The sequence below is a fragment of the Lissotriton helveticus genome, chromosome 2_1 (assembly GCF_964261635.1).
Source record: "Lissotriton helveticus chromosome 2_1, aLisHel1.1, whole genome shotgun sequence".
Lineage (NCBI taxonomy): Eukaryota > Metazoa > Chordata > Amphibia > Caudata > Salamandridae > Lissotriton > Lissotriton helveticus.
In genome coordinates this window covers 239788388-239799940 of record NC_136059.1, presented here as the reverse complement: position 1 = coordinate 239799940, position 11553 = coordinate 239788388, and the positions used below count along the sequence as shown (strand labels likewise).

Here is an 11553-nt window from a genome sequence, read left to right as displayed (position 1 = left end):
GAGGAACTCATACAAAACAGCCCGATATTATGATCGAGATTGTCTACTGAGAAATAAACCCTCTAAAGAAAATAAACAAGTGGTCTGCATTACCAAGCATTCTTCGGTTAATGCGAAGGTAAAACAGGTCATAAGTTCTAACTGGCACATTCTCAATAGTAATTGTACAGTGGAGACAAAACTAGATAAGCCATTATTTGCCCATAGGCGAAACAAGAACATTAAAGATTTTATAGTGCACTCACGTTTTTCAAACCAAGTGGACAGTCAGAAATTTGCACAAAGGTAAATTTTGACCAATAACCCCATTAGAGGAACATTACCTTGTTCAACTTGCATATCCTGTAGAAGTATCATTGCAGGTGAAGAGTTTAGCAATAATGGGCATACTACCAGAGCAAGAGAAATGTGGAATTGCAAATCCACAAATGTTGTCTACTTTATACAATGCCCGTGCCATCTGGGGTATATAGGGGAAACGTCACGAATGGTACAAACCCGCCTGACTGAACACCGTTCTGCCATTAGAACTAAGAAAATAATTGCACCCATGGTAAAGCATTTTGTTGATTTGAACCATGGCCCAGAGGATTTCCAATGGCGTGTATTAGAGAAAATCCATATACCAGACTCTAAAGGTGGAGCTGCAATAAGAAGAAAGAGAGAAGTCTATTGGATTTTCGTTTTTGATACTTTTCGGCGCGGTTTAAATAGCGAAATCCCCTGGGAAAATGCTCTATGCTAGCTCTGTGTGGTGTTGTAATTATGGAAACATTTTACCTTCCAGTCGATGTATTCACAGCTCATTGTTTTTCCGTTTCTGTACTCTACTAATGACACTGAATTCAGGCCCATCTTTAAATATGTCTCATAATGCGACTATTATGTTCAATACTGTGTCTTATAACTGTAGAAACCGCCAGGTTGAATTCCTTTTTAAGTAACACTGGCGATCAGGTAACATATTGAGTCCTTCGTTTGTTTCAATAGAAGGCTCATATACACACTTTGGTAGTCCATCAGCGCTTTTTCTTGTCCCTTGGAGGGGCGTGTGCGCACCATCGAGTGCTGGAATAACACACCTGAAACCATTCTGTGTCCTCAACTTCCGGAACACAGAGCTTAAAAAACGGGCATCTTTGACAAACGGTTGCTCGTACTACCAGAAGCCTTGGAATCCCGTGCCTCGCTTCCAGTTCTTATCGATTTTAACTACGTTCACATTGGTGAGAGTTTAGAATGCCGTTATGGTCCTTAGGCAGCTTTAGGCTCTGCAGAAATTGTCATTCAGAAGCGCAATAATCGTGCCAACTTCTCTCCCTTTCCCTTAAAAAATATTTTGTTTTTCTTTCTGTATGCAATCTTGCCGGTACCCCTTTTGATGCTTGACGAAATAAAGGAAGGTTCTTCATATCAAGAAGACTTCTTTGTTGCAATTCGTGCAGCATTTATATCAATTTAAGGTACGTTTTAAAGCAATACCAGAGCTGCAAAACCATCTTGGATTAGGTCATAATCGAGTAATGACTCACAAATGTATATATTTTTTTGTCTTGTTGTTTGCAGTATCTAAACACGCAATCAACGAAACAAACTGGGAAGCGAGGCAGTATTTTAAACATGTTTAGACCAGGTATTTATAGAGTTTTTTGTTTTCTTTTTTGATTATCACGTTATCATATCATTGACTTTATTTTATTTTGACACTATGTGTATTTCATCCATAGAATCCGTGTGAGTGTCAAGATTAGATATTTTTAGCAACATAGAAACAGGAAGCTGTCTGGCGATATTAATTCAGGTAACATTGGTTTCTTTGGGCTTTGTTCAAGAAACAATGCTTTAGAAAATATTTTCTGACGTCGGTATGTATCGCTCTTCCTCAATAGACCGTTACTAATCTCCCAAAGGCCTTACATTTTGGCAATTTGGAAGTTGAGTGTGATCTTTATATTTGCATATATAAGAGGTATTTTTTGTTTGAATTATGTCCATCTTTTATCTTTAAACGATAATAACTGTGTTGCATCTCTAAAAAGAATCGGATTATCTCTTGCAATATAAAGAAAAACATTATTGAGTCAAGAACCCCACCTCCTCATTCCGTTATTAATAAGATAATACGGTGTTGAATTAGGATTAATGAGTCTCAGTTGTGAGTCATACATACGTAACAAACTCAGGTGTAACGACAGAATATCACAATTGGTTTTGCTCTGGAATTAATCCAAGGAAGGGTAATAAAAGGGAACAAACGGAGAGAGTTTATACTTCTGAAAATATTCTGTATTGATATAATGAAACAATAAATTTACATCGTGGGAGACAAGTACATAGAAATAAATCAGAGCAAAAAACTGCGAAAAGAGATGTAGTTAATCACATTCCTTCAGTTCACAGCTCAAACATCAACTCCTGATCAGTGTAACAAACAACCAAAAATAATTAATAAGCTCTGGTCGAATGTTGGTGCAATGCAGCACTATTAGGAGATGATGGAGGTGTCGACGTTTCGGTCTAATGTGCAGTCGTCGAATAGACCATCATCAGGACTAAGCATTTCATTGCAGAAAGAAATCCCTGAAATTTCAGTTGTATACGTATTGGATTGGGTAAACCACTGGTGAAGCAAATTAATGGAGGAATGAATCCGATCTATTACTCTGGTGTAGCGGAAGAACACAAATCTGTAATAAGGCGTAACTTTGTGTTTTTGGTCAAACGAAGAGCAGCGTTGTACGTCGGCATCCGGGATCGTCTGTGATTTATTTCTATGTACTTGTCTCCCACGATGTAAATTTATTGTTTCATTATATCAATACAGAATATTTTCAGAATTATAAACTCTCTCCGTGTGTTCCCTTTTATTATCCTTCCTTGGATTAATTCCAGAGCAAAACCAATTGTGATATTCTGTCGTTACACCTGAGTTTGTTACGTATGTATGACTCACAACTGAGACTCTTTGTCCCAAAATAAGTCCCGTGTAGCACACTGTGACTTCAAATATTTAGTGCCCAAGCCTACAAGGGTTGATTGGGTTTCCCCTGCCTACTACGAATTAGGATTAAGTTATTCGAAGTGATCTTTATTATAATATCGTATGTTCTCAATCTCAATCTAGGGAAAAAGGGTTGCATAATCAAAATGTGCTTCTCGTTTCAGCTTATCCTGTTCCTCTATCCCCTCAAGCATTATCAGATAATTTAACCTTGGGGTTATTTTGCAACTAAGTTTGTGCAAGAACGTGTAAGTATTAAAGCGCTAAGTGTTGTGCTAAATAAACAGCTTCATATAAGAGCAATTATTCACTTTTATCACTCATTGCCTCTTAGAAGAATTTTATGCCTTTCTGCTGAGGCTTTATGAAATCAGGTCGCTGTCAACTGTCTTAATTGAGTAAGTAAGCTGTTGTTACTTCTCAACATAAGAAAGCATTTTTGCCAAAATAGAAGTGTATCCGCCGTATGTTTTCAGCAATACTTTGTGGTTTACCTATTTAGGAAAGTTAACTTATAGCTCTCTCCTTCCATCCCTCATGTCTCCTATCCCGTTCTTTTCTTTTCCTTCCCTTTCTGCTATATGCTGAATCCTGGTTTGAAACCAAAACGCACAAAGAGATGAAAGCCCTCATTTAGGGCACTGCTGAGTTATTCATACTCATTTTTGTTCCTTTAAAAAGAAGATGTTGTTATATTGTTGTAGGTTAACTGTACCAAATTTTAATTGTGTAATCTAAAAAAAATCTATTTTAAAATATGTATAAGTATTAGTAATTATAGTACGTTATATTATTTTGAATATTGTTTTTCTTTTATTTGCTTTTTCTGATTTTTAGGTCATACGTGGCTACTCCAGAAGAAGGCGCTGGTCGCCGAAACGCGGGTAGAGAACTATCTGTTATGCCACCTTTTAAACTGTGATTTGTTATTTTTTAATGTATATTGATTATGTATTGTTGATTTTATGAATATTTTGATAATGTCTAAATTGATGGTTATTATGTATGTTTTGTGATTTTTGTTTTTAGATAAGGTCAATAATACATTTTAAGTACAGACCTATTACTTCTTCTTTAAATTTGTTTAATTGATTGGAAAGAATTCTTATTTCAAGTGCCATGGTTGTTATTTTACACGCTATTTATCCCTGACCTAGGACTTGTAGTATCCACTTTCTCAGGGGGTCCTTGTTTTTTACACATAACACAACAGGCCCTGACCATATCAAATTTACGTTCATAGGCTGTCCAATCCTTTTGCTGTCCTGAGGAAGACCCGCCTTTAGATGCACCAAGCCAGCGCATCCGATTAAGGGTCGAAACGTCGACGTTCTGTCTATGTATTGGTCCACACAGAGTTTCAACCAAATTAGAGAAATAATATATCTGTTTCAAACAATTGTAATTTAACATGGACACTTATGTTTGAAATAGAGTTTTTATATATATATTTATGAGTATGTCTTCTGTTTGATTTTCTGTTGAGCACCCAGTCACCAGTCACGACCCACCTCCCTAAATGTACACTGTATTGCTGTATTGTTTGTTTTGGACAGCTTCCTTAATAACGTGAGTATCAAATCAAGCCCAATCAGTAAAGCGGCAAGTGCGGAGACCAGGCCGACCGCGCTGCTGGTGGGCCTCTGAGTATCAGCGAGGCCCGGTATAGCGGATCGGCAGGCCCTTGCAGTGGTGCTGTGATCACACCATTGGTAGGACCGACTGGCATTTTACCTGGCTGAAGGTGACACTCCGGGAAGGTGGTTGGGACCCACGGAAGATCCAGCGGTCTGGAGAGATGCAGCACCCACCATTTTGATTGCCGGTTAGGCTGCAGCAAAGAGTGCAGTAGAGAGGAGCGGTGTCCCCTTTCCACTCCCAAAACCCGGACCTGGGGTGCTGCGGAGGCTGGAGCGGCCTCGGGACGTCTGGTGTTTAGCCTGAAGGAAGTGACCCAAAAAGGGTCACATGGGCCATCTACAACCACCTAATCACCTTCTGTACAGAAGAAGAGTCGGGCAGACAGTAGAGAATACAAAAAGCTATTTATTAGTAATACTCTGCAGGGGAGTCCAATCTGACCTGCACCCTAATTTGTCTTCTGAGGGGAATGGCTCCCCAACCGTCTGCAACACATAATCATTCCTCCAAGAACCCCCAACCATGCCCACCGTGGAAAGTTACAGGCTTAGGCCGAACATGAACAAAGGAAGGACAGAGGATGGACTACCACCTGCTAGATGGGTACATGCTATCTCTTTCTCAAGGTTGCCTTGTTGGTCCTCGGCATCTCCTAACGTGGGAGCTAAGTTACACACAGGGATAAGAATGCAAAGGCAGAATGGCCTATTCATTAGTAAGTCAGAATGCAACCTTGAACAGAAAAGGAAAATAATAACTGAATACAGTGTTCTGCTGAGGCAGGCAACACAGAAAATGAGGCCTAGTTCAGAAACAGCCTAATAGGGATTACTAAATACAAATAGGAGTCAAGAGCACTAACTGAAGCTTACACATTGCAGGGATAACTCAGTGGGTTGCATGAAATGGAAACAGGTGATGCCTAATTTAGCCGCTCCCTGCTAACCTAATTATAGCATCAATCAGCTGTATAACGATAAAGGATTTTTCAAACCTAACAAGCCGACACTCCCAGAATGGAGATTGTTGAGACCAGACACTGTGGCACACAGCGGCAGAAGCGGGCGGCCATTTTTGTGCTGCAGAAGGCTGTAGCTGGACCTCCGGAGGAGCGGCATCGACCGGACGACCCAAGCCTGTGCAACCTGCTGCCCCCTACAGTCTGACGACGAGACGCAATTTAAGCCTGGGCCACCGAGCTGTGTGTGCATAAGTGCGGCTGAAAGGCCTGTCGGAGAGTGGAGTGTGATTGGTGGAGCGTTGATGAAGGTGAGACTCTCAGGCTCTGGGAGAATAGCAAGCAGCCCTCAAAGTGATTACCATTGTGCTCCTGGACAGATGGGAACAAGCTACATCCGTAGCAATAACTGGGAGGTACGGATCCCCCCAATGCGGAGACCACTACTGCAGACACGTTGGGATTTGAGAGCGGCTGGTGGAGCATGGAACATAGCAAGACTCCCAGGCATTGGGAGAACAGCGATCGGCCCCTAAGGTGACTAACAGTGCGTCTCTAGACCGCGAGCTGGTGGAAGAGCCCTGCACACACTGCAATACCTGAAAGTACAGGTCCCTCTGCGCTGCAACCATCTCTTTAGGGCGGGATCTTGGAAGCAAGAACAGAAAGGCCCCAGGGCCTGGGGGCCACCCTCTTTAGCACAGAGAGTAAGAGACATAACTGGCCTGCTTCCGTGCATAGTGTTGGGCCACAGTTCCTATTAAGTACCTATCACGGACTGGCCTGAGGACTCCTGTGGCCTCCAGGCACCCAACGGACAGGCATAGGAGCCTAACTATAACAATGCAAGTATCGGCAAAGACTTTGCGTTGCTCACGCCAGCACACTCCTATGAGTCAGGAACGCTCGGATGCAGCATCTCTATAAATACCTTGCGGGCGCGATTGGTACTTCCCGGCAAGTCACAGCATAGGTGCACACGGTTGTGCCCCAAGAATAGCCACCGCCTGCTTAGAGGTACCTGAAGAGAGGTACAAGGGTGGAGCACGTGGCGATATCCGGCCTGCTGCGGAGCCAGACAGCTGACGGACCACCCGCCGAGCGCTGAGTAGGACTCATGGATAAAGCATACACGAAGAGGGACAGGACAGTGAGAGAGATGCTGCTAAAGCAAACTGGAGCTTCGAGCTCAACAAGCACCACACATGCTGATGAGGGCCCGCCGGAGACAGCTGAGAGTGGCGATGGGCCAGCTACTAAGGCCTTTATGTTGGAGTTGTTCTCCTCCCTTAAAGACAGCATTCAAGAACTGAAGGGCCAACTCTCCGCTGATCTAAAGGAGATTTGATGCGATTTAGAAGACGTTGGCGAATGGGTGGCCACCCTAGAGGAGCACCACTCAAACAGGGAAGAGGAACTTCACATGATGAAACAAGATCTAATCCAACTGCAGGAGCAGCACCTTGACCTACAGGTGCACACCCAAGACCTCAAAAATCACTCTTGAAGGAACAATGTTCGGATATGGGGTGTGCCTTGGAGAGCAGAGGAGGAGGATCTGCTGTCCTACGTCCCAGCCCGCTTTCGACAGGTGCTGGGCAAAGAGGACACGAAAGACATCCAAATGGATCGGGTGCATGGAGTGGGCCTGCTTAGAGGAGATACGTTGCCACTGCCGGACATTCTTGTCTGTGTCCACGATTTTCAGCTAAAGGAGCTGATAATTTGCAAGTCCCAAGAGTCTCAACCCATACAATTCCGAGGCCATATTACCATCCTCTTTGAGGACCTAGCAGCGTGTACCTTGTACAAGCAGCGAGAATTCAGATCAGTGACCTCCCATCTCAGAGAGAAAGGAATTCTGTACTCCTGGGGCCACCCCTTCCGCATCGTCTTTAAGTATCAGGGGCATCTGCGGCAACTCTGTTCTCTCAAAGATGCACTCGAACTGCTGAGGCTGGAGGGGTCTTTGCCAGCAGAGCAAGAAAAGGGGCCTCAAGACTTCTCAGTGCGGAGGTTCTCACACTGGCAGCTATTTGGTAGGCCTGCATCTAAGCTTAAGCCAGATCCAGAGAGCGATGGCCAAAGAAAGAGAAGCGGTGCTCACTTCACTGTCTCAGGCCTCTGAACGCCTACCCACCCTTAATTCAATTCGTAATGAAGCTCTGGTATGGGCTCCTTGAGAGGCGGCCGGGAAGGGGGCGGTGAGGTCAGTCCATAATCCTTGCTGGAGATGTACTCTTGATGACCTGCAATGATTAGGTACTTTCTCACATGACCCTACAGTTGTGCCAGGTCCTCCAAGGTTTTCCTGTCACAGGCAAACTTTTGCCTCTCTGTATTGCACTGGCTTGGGGTATTGGGGGGATTTTTTTGTTTTTAAATGTTGTTGTTTTTCATTTTTGGGGTCTCCGCACAAGTCTCTGTAGCCTTTCCAACCTACCCTTACTAGATAGCATATGCCCACGGAATCCCAGGAGATTAGAGAGGGTGGATTGAATTCTAGTCGTTGATATGCCTTCATCCCTCTGAAGGTCATAAGCTTTAATGTTCAGGGATTAAATAATCCAGTAAAGAGATCAGCTATCCTCGCCCTGCAAGAGAATTCAGGGGGTGATATATGTCTCCTACAGGAGACTCATCTCCTCTCAAAAGATACTCCATGCATGTGCACAGGACGCTTCCCACAGTAATTCTGGTCCTCGGGCCCGGCAAAGAAAAATGAGGTGGCAATCCTAATACGAGCGCACTTTCCTGGTACGTTAGTAGCTACTCACACAGAAATAAGGGGACTCCTTCTAGCAATTAGGATACTATGGGAGGGCACATACATTACATTGGATAGTATTTGCTCACCTAACACTCAAGAAGAACCGTTTATCATCCAAGCCCTGATGGAGGTGCTTACATCCCCGGATGCAGCGGTATTCGTGGGGGGGATTTTAATTTAGTGATGGACGGGGACAAGGATAGGTCAGGGCAGAGGCCGGTCCAGATTGGGACCTTCTCCTCCCAAGGACTGGGATGATTGGTAGACAATGGGATGCAGGTCGTACGGCGCGCTCAAAATTCCAGAGTGAAAGAGTATACTTACTACTCTGCAGCTCACAAATCGTATGCACGGATAGATCATTTTCTTGCTTCCACCACGTTGGCCCATCAGCTCATAGACACTTCTATCGAGCCACAGTCCTTATCTGATCATGCAGTAATTGCAGTTAGTATACACTCATAACTGGCCCAGACAGCCCCCGGGATGTTGCTTGAGAGAGGATCTTCTGCACTCACCAGAGACTGTGGCAGCGATCAAAAGTAAATTAGTAGAATATTTGCAGCTCAATGATGTGTGATCTGCATCTCTGTTGGCGGTGTGGGAAGCCCTCAAATTGGTTATGTGAGGAGAATTTATATCCACCGCGGCAGTGGAGAATAAGGCACGGAAAGAAAAGCGACAAGAGCTTGAGCAGAGGGTATCAGAGATGGGATCCATACACAACTGAACAGGGGCACCGAGGGCATGGAGAGAGCTAGAAAAGAAAAGGCTGCTTTTGAAGCGATTGGACCTTGATAGGGCTGAGCAAACGCTTCTCAGACTGCGCCATGAATTCTATCTTAGCAGCGATAAATGTGGCAAGTTGCTGGCTTAATGTCTAAGGGCTAAAACGCAGACATCCATGATTCAGGCGATTAGAGGACCTACTGGCGAGGAGGTCAGTGCAGATTCACAGATAGTAGATGCCTTTCGAGCTTTTTATCAGACTGTCTACAAACGACAGGACCCACCGGTGCAAGACCCTCTCTCTTATTTAGAAAACTGTGCCATTTCCCCCTTACCAAAAACCACGGCGGAACAGCTTGACCAGCACATATGCATAGAAGAAGTTATCTCTGCAATCTCTTGCCTAAAACTGGGTAAGTTGCCGAGCTGGATGGCTTCTCAGCCCTGTTCTATAAGTCCTACTGTCAGGAGTTTGCTCTCTTTTTAACAAAATTATTTAATTCATTTTTAAAGTCAGGAGCGGTGACCGATTCCATGTCAGAGGCGGCCATCTCTGTTATTTTAAAACCCTCCAAGGATCCGCTGGACTGTGGGTGGAGGAGTGTGGCTCAATGGTTAGAGCGGCAGACCCTGATGCAGAGTTCTAGCCCGGGACCAGGGTTCAATTCCTGCCTCGGCAGGTCTTGGGCTCAATTTCCTCGGACCTGACAATTCTCGCCCCGGTGCCTATTCTAATCATGGGCCCCACGCTGCAACTCTGGGCAATAGCTTGCTTAACCTCCACACCGGCCCCAAAAGCGCTAGGATGCCTGGCTTCACCCTGGGGGTGCCCAGGAGTGGACACTTCACAGGGAAAGCCAGGAAGGGTTCCACAGCGGTATGAGTAATAGTGCCAGGAAACCGCTTGGTGGCAGTGCACTCTACAAATACCGTGACATTTACATTTACATTTGGGTCCTACAGACCCATCTCTTTACTAAATATTAATGCAAAAAAATTCACCAGCATTTTAGCAGCATGTCCTAACCCCCTAATGGCAGACCTAATCGACCTAGACCAGGCGGGTTTTATGCCTAACATACAAGGGGGAGATAATACGAAGAGCCTTTTCCACCTCATGGATAGTGTGCAGAGATCACGCAGGCATACGCTGTTCCTGTCCATCGACGTGGAGAAGGCCTTCAATCGAGTGAGCTGAACCTATTTGTTCGAGACGCTGCGATATTTTGGGTTTGGGGAAAACTACATCAAATGGATTAACTGCATTTACAGGGCGCCAATAGCATTTGTTTGGGTGAATGGCATGAAGTCCGCTGCATTTCCGATCTCCCAGTGGACAAGGTAAGGTTGCCCTCTGTCCCCCCTTTTATTTGCTCTGTACATGGAACCTTTTGCCCAACGCCTGAGGGATAACCCACAAATTGAAGGTCTGAAGTTTGGAAAAGACATTCACAAGGTCAGTCTATACACTGACTATGTGATCCTATCGCTCACTAATACACAGTCCACCCTGCCTGCTTTACTCCTAGAACTCAAAAATTTGGCGATAAAGCAGGGTTCAAAGTTAATTTGACTAAATTGCACATCCTGAACTTTTCGATTACTCAAACCGTATTGAACAACATCCAGACTCAGTTTCCATTTCAATAGACCCAGCAAGACATATCGTACCTGGGCATTAGACTCGTCCCAACTACATTCCAAGCGTTAACCCTAAATTATATGTCATTACTTGAACACACCACTAAATCTCTGGACAGTTGGACACAGCTAGGGCTGGTTTGGTTTAGGAGAATCGCAGCCATCAAAATGACAATCCTCCCCAGGATTCCTTTCCTATTCCAAACGATTCCAATGGTGCCACCCCGAAAGCATTAGACCAACTACAGACACTAATAAATAAGTTTGTCTGGGGGGGAGAAACCTCGCATAGCATTGCCCCAATGGCCCTCCAAAAAAGATGGAGGAGTTGGGCTCCCTTTGATCCACCGGTACTATCAGGTTCCTGTCCCTCCCACACATTATAAATGAATCAGACCCTTGTCTGATAAACACTAAAACTTTTATGGACCAAACGGTCGCTGCAAGATATGGCTACCCCACAAACAGAGAGCTTGAGGTCTAGATTCCTTCCCTGTTGCATCCCCAACAATGAAGGTTTGCGGCGCGGTACCTTGCAAAAGTGGTTGGACAACTTTTCCTTCTACTGTTAGTAGATAATCCGGACTTTCCACTGGGCTGATATTCCGCAGTGTTCCAACGATGGTGCGAAGAGGGAGGCAAACAACTTGGATCTCTCTTGGACACTAAAGGAATGATTCTGTTTGACCAGCTGAAACGCGATTATGGCCTACTGCCATCCAATGAGTTTGCATGTCAACAACTAAGCATTGGGCTACATCTCCCTCATACCACACTGGGGTGTCCCAACCACTTACGACATTCGAGAAATGG

At 44.5% G+C, this 11553-nt stretch overlaps 1 long non-coding RNA gene across 6 annotated transcripts in view; it reads left to right on the top strand.

Moving 5' to 3' along the window:
- Positions 1–1126: 1126 nt before the first annotated feature.
- The window catches only part of LOC144819292 (uncharacterized), a 399821-nt gene continuing 389394 nt past the window's right edge, over positions 1127–11553 (top strand). For 3 of the 6 annotated variants that reach the window (XR_013607270.1, XR_013607273.1, XR_013607272.1), the window contains exons 1-5: positions 1127–1226; positions 1400–1463; positions 1567–1633; positions 1728–1801; positions 3839–3885. This is a non-coding gene — a long non-coding RNA (uncharacterized LOC144819292). Of the gene's footprint in view, positions 1227–1399; positions 1464–1566; positions 1634–1727; positions 1802–3335; positions 3400–3838; positions 3886–11553 lie in introns of all 6 variants that reach the window. The other 3 variants (XR_013607269.1, XR_013607268.1, XR_013607271.1) reach the window with 2 other exon arrangements.